This window comes from Haliotis rubra, unplaced genomic scaffold (assembly GCF_003918875.1).
Source record: "Haliotis rubra isolate DU_JTF1 unplaced genomic scaffold, ASM391887v1 Scf367, whole genome shotgun sequence".
NCBI lineage: Eukaryota > Metazoa > Mollusca > Gastropoda > Lepetellida > Haliotidae > Haliotis > Haliotis rubra.
In genome coordinates, this window is record NW_025767043.1 from 76,946 (window position 1) to 85,803 (window position 8,858).

Sequence of the window (8,858 nt, forward strand, 5' to 3'; positions counted from 1 at the left end):
ACTTTTGTACCATTATAACTGCTTCGTCAAATTTTGTGTAGGTCACCGACAAAAGCTCCTGGGGCATAAAATCGTTAATAGACCTACCTTCTGGGTAAGATAAGTGATGAATAAGCCTGTAGTGATCGTCTGTGGGCACCGATTCACTGCTAACCTTTTTGTTTACCAAACCTATCGGTGATACAACAATCAAATCCAGAAAGGGAGGAGATTCAAACGGTCCACTTATTCTCCCCAGTTTGATTTCTTTGTTGAGTTTTTCACGTGTGGAAGTTGGGTAGCTGACTTGAGATTGTGTGCAAACCTTGGTCCAGTGGGCCCAGTGTACTGCAAATTGAAACCCTCAGAAAAACCCTGAAACGAAAACTGTGCATCCAACGTATTTACAGTACCATAGAGAGATAGCCAGGGAGGGAGATTAGTAAGATTTATTGGTACCTGAGCCAATTGTTTTGCCCGCTGTACTTGTGACGGTTGTGCCGGCATTTTGGTACTTGTGGTGTTGCTGGGTCGTCCCTGGTGCGTTTCAGGAACGAAAAAGTGACTGACAAGAGCGGGCCCCGTGGCTGAAACTCTGACACTTGGAACACCTGTGTGGGAACTTGCACACTGAGAACGATTAAAATCCCAACATACATTATCATCACCCTTTGACGTTTTGGAGAAAGAAGGAATGCTTGGTGACAGGGTTTTCTTACCTGGCAACATACACTTTAACCAAAGGTCACCGTCAATCTTACCCCATGACCTGGCTGGGTCACGTGCCATTTTGTGACGAAAGTGATAATCGTAGGTCGCCCATGAATCTCCGCCGTGCTTGAAGGCTGCTCCCCTGATTGTTTCAGAGTATGACAGTAATTCCTGCACTCGGTCTGCGTGCTTGCTTACGTATATCCCCATGAAGATATGGAAAGCAGTCGTCCATGCGTTAAGTCACTGGACGTGCAGTGTGAGATTCATATGGCTTGAACAAGAGCTGACCGTTGCTATCTGAAACAAGTCTAAGCGGGACATGGTTGAGAGGTTGGTTATCCGATGGGAGCAAATTACGGAAGTCAACATACTCGCCATTGAGGATTTTTTGCCGAACGACTGCCTTTACGTGTGAGCCTATTGCTTCCACAGGATATGTGAGTGGTAACCGACTTTGGAGAGATCGGGGTGTGTGTGTGTGTGTGTGGATGGAGGAGATGGGAAATTACCTTGATGCGAGCTGTGATAACCAGGCTAGAGCGTGGTGCATGTGACTACCCGGCAGTATCGCAGATTGAGACTGATTCATATTTTGATTTGATTGCAATATGACACCCGGATCAATAGTAATGATGCCATTGTCTGTAACATTACCTGCACTATATTGTGGCGCCGTTGTTGTATTCGACTTTCCTGCATTCTGTTTCTTTGGCGCAGGCTGAGTCCGGACCAGTCTATGGTTAAGCGACGCTTTACGTTTAGGAGGCATTGTTGCACAAATGCTGCTTACACTGTGATTACAGTGTAATTACACTACACTAGACTACACTGAGAAAAAGATAAAATGAAATTGTTAACAAGTGGTAGATAAAATGACGGTTATCTAAAATGGCGGAGGAAAGAAAGTGACGTAATATAAATATTATGATGTGTCCAATTGTGTGATGACGTAATGTAAGCGGATGTGATGAAATGCACATCTTTGGGTGTTTTGTTAAGAGGAATTTATTGTGTTTGCTGTAAAGAAATTATGTGTAATTGTCAGTAGAATGAGAATAATTGTAGGAATTCAGGAAATGCATGGAGCATACAATAACGACATTTAGCCAAATAATGCTAAATGGAATTAAATTATTTGTAAATGCGATTCAAGCAGCAATCTGTTTGTTTATTCATATTATTTACATTATTAATAGTCACGTGTATAAGTTGTGTACAGATCCGTGGTTAGAATTGATCTTCAGTAACCCATGCTTGTCGTAAGAGGCGACTAACAGGATTGGGTGGTCAGGCTTGCTGAGTTGGTTAACACATGTCATCGTATCTGTTGTGTAGATTGATGCCTATGCTGTTGATCACTGGATTGTCTGGTCCCAGACTCGATTATTTACAGACTTTCTCGTTGATGTATCACAGCTAAAATCTCTGGTTCCTGAAGGCTTATTGTTGGGTTATGATCCAAGCAATGATGTCTTAAAAATATGCTCTCAGAAATGTGATCTGATTTAAATGGCTGTTGTGTTGTGCATGTACATTGGTATTGTTGTAAGTTTTGTTGATATCACTCGCTGCGGTGTTTCCACATGGGAGGAATATCTGACATATTGCAGGAAGTAGGAATTTGGCAGTTAGCGTGATTTGCTGCTGATAAACTTTTATACTCAGCAAGAACATGGTATTCAAATCCATGATCACAGGTTTCTGGCATCCCCAAGGGGCATAACTCTTGAATTGACTTTTTCAGTTGCCAGTGTATAACATGGATCTTTGAAATGTACTGAATTATTTACAATCTTGGAAAAAAATTCTTTTTCAGAAGGTCAAGGTCAGAGAGAAGGTGAAGGAGAATCTTTTCTCAGTCCCCAGCAATCCACAGGGGACACAGAAAACAACTGAAAAATCTCAAACATTCCTGCCTCAGAGCTCCACCAAGTCACAAGATGCTAGTCTACCAAGATGACATTAATATATAAACTATATTCGTAGAGATACTTCTGGAAATGAATTTGTTTAACCAGTTTTGCATTCAAAGGTCACAATTTCAACAGTTTGCTGAGTCTTGCCGAAGACTATAGTGATAATCAAACTATTGTATAGTTCATTTAGGTTTTAAACTTGAACAATTATTTCATGACAGTTTGTCAGATATGTTGCAATATTCCAAAGGTGTTAGCATTAAAATATTAAAGAGAAATATTTCACTGCAAAACATGATGTAGACTTCAGTATGAAGGATATTATCAATGGTAAAAAGACTAATGTATTGGCAAGCCCATTTCTAGGTGTTTCTAATTCAGTATTTGAACATGAGTGTCTTTGACCAAAAATGACACTCCAAGGAATTGATAAAACATTTACATGTTTAATAGTATTGATCTCAGATCATGAAGACTTGCTCATATGAAGCTTTAATATATTTATATTTTTATAGTATTTTGAAATATTCTATTACTTAATTGACATGCCCAGTGAGCCAAATAGGCCTGTATTGCCGTCCTCTCATCGAGCAAACATTTTATATCCAGTTCCCATTATGAACAAAGTGTTTCTGTGTGTGAAAATCTTCAAAATACTGTGAAATCAATGTTTGAGGATCCGTTAAAGTGACATACGGGTTAGAATTGATCCACAGCAACCATGCTTGTCGTAAGAGGTGACTACAAGATCGGTGGTCAGACTTGCTGACTTGGTTGACACATGTCATCGATTCCCAGTTGCGTAGATCGATGCTCATGCTGTTGATCACTGGATTGTCAAATAACAAAATGCTGTGATTTGAAAAGCTTTTGGTGATAATCATAATAAATTTTGTTTTAAGACATGATATATTATGTGATAAGGAAAGAATCTTCCCTAAAATGTTATGTTTTTAGTATTTATATTTTGCCATTTTAAAGAATCTTGTTTATTTTAGCCAGTTGATTTAATGATGATCTAATTCAATGTTATTATCTGCACAGAAAATTTCATAGAATTTATTGTTTTCTGAAAGAAACATGTTTTAGGATCCGTTAAAGTGAATAACCTTTATGGTGTGACCTATGAAACACTGATTGTTGCTAGATAACAATGTAGTCTAAGTATTACCCTGTTCAGAGATATTAGGTCAGTAAGTATGTGCAGCATTAATTACCAGGAATGTACTGTTAAAGGCCATGTACCATTCTAATTTAACCTTATCAATCCAAAATATTGTGTCCATTTAGAAGTGCTGAACCTGACAGAAAGGAAACACTCTAGCTGTTTTATTAAGAAAATCTATAATCACAATTGCTTTACCAGAATCTACAGGAAACTTTTTAAAGATCTTGCCAAATAATGAATCTCACCGACATTTTTTTGTATAGTCTTTTACGACTTTATTGAACAGTATTATATGGGAATGGAAAGACTGACTGTCTCGCTTCATGTGATGTTTTTGTATTTGAGACTATTCTCTTGTACATTTATAGAGAGAAATATCTTGGTTATTAAATCAGATACCCACATGACCTGATTATGTGGAAGTTAGTAAACCTGTTTGCAATGTTCAGTTACCATTTCAACCTGTAAGTAGTTAAAGCAACAGTACAAGCAGTATTCAGAGTAGTCACATACACATACCCAATCCTTACTCTGTCCCAAGAAATCCACACAAGGTGGTGGTGGTGGTGGTGGTGGCGGCGGCGGCACTGAAACCGACCTGCCATCTTCATTTTCAGATATTGCAGTAATGTAGTTTAGTTAACAATGTCAGACTTGCTTTCATTTTATTGGATCAATTTAATTCTGGGTCACTGACAGATTAGGTAAGTTTAGTTTCGAAACACACATATCTAGAGGTAGGCAATCTATTTTCTCAAATGGCAGCTGGTGTTATATATTCTTATGGGGTTTTTGTTAATCTGTATCTTCATAGGCAACACCACTGCAATTGTAGACTGAAATATATGGCCTTATCTGTTTCATGTTCAAACATGTGCTTTACTGCTGCGGTCAAACAGGGTGCTTTACTGTTACCTACACCTGTTCATAACTGCAGTCAACAGTACTCATTGATGTGAATTTTGCACGATAGAAAGTACATTGGGGAAAGTTCTGTAACTAGGGTCATCTCCGAGAATTAGCTTAAGGTTAGTGGACTCTCATGCTGTGGAAAATGTATTACAGTGGCATTGTAAAGGTTACACACCTGGATTGCATAATGTCTTTTAAATTAAATACTACTTAGCACAAAGTTTTATTTTACAAAATGGTATCTGTGATGGTCTCTATATGATTTTGTATTCTATCTGGTCACTTGGATGTATTTTACATCAGTCTTAGTATTATTCATTACACTGCTTATACTGAGTCTATTTTACATATATAGTGCAATAATTAGATAGTATATTTAATGTGTGACCACATCAGATCTGAAGCCCATGTTATTGCTGGAATATTGCTAAAAGCTGTGTAACACTCCACTCACAGTCAGTTATCTCGATGTCATAGATGACCTTACCTTTCAATATTTAAAGAATCACAGCAAAGATAGGGATTAGTGATAAAATGTTTTCGTTTGAAAGTATGCGTGTGTAAAAACAATAACCTAGGTTTTTAAGGCATTAGTTCACCATAAGATGCTGACGCTTTTTGAAATGATATCAAAGGGAGGGTCATTCCCCTAGGCACATATGGCTGGGACATGTGTGAAATGGAATTAATCTGGACATTGGTTTTGTTTACCTGTATTCCTCCTGGAGACAGGCAGTTTGTCTCAGTGATGGATTCAGACCCAGATACCATCTTGTATTCTGTAGAGTGACCAACACCCACCTGTTACAATTGTTAATGTGAACACCCAAACTCCTCCCTCTGTTATAATTGATGTGAACACAGAACCAGTTGTAATTTACAATGTGAACACCCCACCCTACCGGTTGCAACTGACAATGTGAATACTCCCTCCCCTCTGGTTATAATTGTCATTATCAAACGCTGACTGCAGCACTTGGTTGACTTCTCCATATATAGCATTCTTTGCATATTGTCACATTCCCTGAGGCAGGTAGTACGGTTGAAAGGCTACAGAAGTTTACCTATGCAATGGATGTTAATACAGAAGTCATTCTTCTTCCAGAATTGTGAACAAATGTAAGACCCTGATGGTAAAGGGTCTGTTCGATGTCATCCAAATCATGCATTTTTGTGCCTTAAAATTACATGAAAAATGATTTCAGATATGTCCTTAGAAAAGATGAACATTGGCATTATTTTCACTACGTTTTGATTGTATGTATCAATGTCATTACCACGCATGTTTCAGGGTATGAAGTATTGACATTTCTTTTTCTGTGTGATAACTCAGTGATAAAAGTAAAGTTGTGATACACAAGTCATGCATGAATTGTTATTCTAATAAAGGCATATGTTTGGTAGTGGCCTTCCTTTTTAATAACAGAAGTACAACTGGAGACCTTATTTACAGTACCCGTGAAGATCCTGTGTAACAGGCTAATCTTCCCTGTGGAAAGTTTGTCCTAGGCCAAAGTTTCCCCACCACTGAATCCACTTTAAAGGCTACTTCTTGCCTACCCTTGTTCTTATATGAAAAGGGAGATTCTGGCCTAGCTAGGCTATTTCTTCCCCAACCTTATTTTCATGCACGAATTGGTCTTCAGTAACTTAAGCTTGTTGTAAGAGGCGACTAACGGGATCGGGAGGTCAGGCTCATGCCTGACACCTGTCCTCGCATCCCATATGCGTAGATTGATGTTAATGCTGATCACCCGTTTCATCACTGGATTGTCTAGTCCAGGCTCGATTATTTATAGACTGCCATCAGCTGGAATATTGCTGAGTGCAGAGTTACAAACCAAACCTTATTTGTAGTTTCATCTCCTACATTTCGGTCCTGAGAGTTACATCTTGATTTTCAGGTTGGAACAAGTGAACTGGAAAATCTGTACGCGAACGAATCATCATAAAACCCACAATATAACCATTACATAATACAACTAACAAGGTTATAACTTCCAGAAAGGCATATAGAAGTTAGTTTATCATAAGAAAAGTATATATGAATGACCAACTTCTGATGTTTTAGAGATTCTAACACTGTTATTAAGCTTATTATTGTTAGAATCTCTTCTGAAACATCGCTGTAACTAAAGAAAGTGTTCATTCATATATACCTACCACAAAAAATGTTGTAGAAATCACTCATTATGAATGACCAGTACATCTACTAGTGAGGTGTCGTACACTACATATGACTGACTGAGTTTAGTTTTACGCCGCTTTTAGCAATATGACGGCGGGGGACACCAGAAATGGGCTTTACACATTGTACCCATGTGGGGATTCGAACCCGGGTCTTCGGCGTGACGAGCGGATGCTTTAACCACAAAGCTACCCCACCGCCCCACACTACATATGAATGACCAGTACATCCACTAGTGTAGGTGGAAGAGATGCTAATTGTAAGGGGATGGGGGTCACCAATTTTGCTTTGGGTAGGTAGGGGGGGGTTATCAACTTTGTACACATGTACTAGCAGGGGTCAACAATCTTGTACATAGAAATCTTTATTAATTATGCTTAAAAAACATGGGAGGGGTGGAGGGTGTTGTCATTGATTTTGTACATGACATGCAGGGGGGGATGTATCACTTTGTATCTTAAAATAAATTTTAGAGGGGGTGGGGTGGGGGTGTCACGCACATTGTACATGCTTCTCCATAAAAATCATCAACACCACCAGCCATATATTCTAAACGGTCCCTAAAGACTTTCTAACTTTAACCTTGACATTATTTCAGCTATAAAACGGTAGCCTGCATTGAAGCTTAACCAGGCGATTCAGTAGTTCAAATCGGGAACTTCAGCCGAAACGTTCACCACCAGGGCACAATGACAGAGCCTATAACAGCTGCACCCCAGTCGACGACGACATGCACAACGCATGTTTAGGGGCTCTGCATACGTTTTCGTATGCTTCTAATTTGAACCACTGATCGGGGCTTGCTATGAACATATCTGCTACGTGATATATGACCCTTGTCGTGTACAGAACTGTACAATTCCTATATGCATGTACGTGATACTGAAACCAGACATGCTTGTTTCAGTACCTTGCTCGTCTGGATATAGAGAATTGAAAAGCCCCGAGGCTGACTGGCTGATAATAACATTCACCTGACGTGACCCTAGTGAGTGAGTTTAACTCCGCTATGAACAGTATTCCAGTTCCGTCATGATCAGCTTGGTGCGGGAAGAAATCCCGTGATACTGGTCCCAGACGTTTATTGTTTCGTGAAACGTGCATGGGTATGATGCTGATAGACGTGGAAAAAGAATCGGGGCGAACAGACATTAGAACCACGACCATAGGTTTCTGGCAGACCCAAGGGAAACAACTCTGCACAGCGAAGTGGGTGAGTTCAGTTTTAAGCCGCCTCAGCAATATTTTCAGCTACATAGCGTCGGTCGGGAAATGATTGAGCCTGGACCAGACAATCCAGTGATCAACAGCATAATCATCGATCCACACAAGTGGGATACGATGACGTGTGTCAACCAAGTCAGCGAGCCAGACCACCCGATCCCGTTAGCCGACACTTCAGGGATGCATGGGCTACTGAAGATCAATTCCAATTTCATGGGCACAGCGAACTGAGGCGCCTCAGATGACATTCGTTACTGCTCACCCCTTTTGTGTAACTTTGCACGAAGGCTTGTTTTTCATAACGTGCTAATCATAGTGACGAACGAAAAGAACGTAACTGACAGATTAATTGATTATAAATATACGGCAATACAATTTAGCTCCTTTATAATGTTTTAAGGGCATACACAACTTCTACTTAATGAACTTTTGAAAGTAGCTGTGCACTCGTGCATAGCTCCACGCGAACCAAGGCACGTTCTAAGATTTGGAGTGAGTGAGTGAGTGAGCATATTATATAGTGGAGGTGTTGGATAGTAACCCGGGGCTTAGTTTGTCGATTTTCTGACCCGCTGCGGGGGCCTATGTGAGTGAGTGAGTGGTTTTACGCCGCTTTTTCCAGCAACATCGCGGCGGGGTGCACCAGAAATGGGCTTCATACACTGTACCCACGTGGGGAGTCGAACCCGGGCGAACGCTTTAACCACTAGGCTACCCAACCGCATCTGTTTTGGTCTTGAACATGTGTGACGTCGCC

At 40.0% G+C, this 8,858-nt stretch overlaps 1 long non-coding RNA gene across 1 annotated transcript; it reads left to right on the plus strand.

The window, feature by feature from the left end:
- The first annotated feature begins 5,641 nt into the window (after positions 1-5,641).
- LOC124285721 lies at positions 5,642-6,092 on the plus strand. Its single transcript, XR_006900871.1, has 2 exons — positions 5,642-5,950; positions 5,990-6,092. It is a non-coding gene; the product is annotated as an uncharacterized LOC124285721 (long non-coding RNA).
- The last annotated feature ends 2,766 nt before the right edge of the window (positions 6,093-8,858 follow it).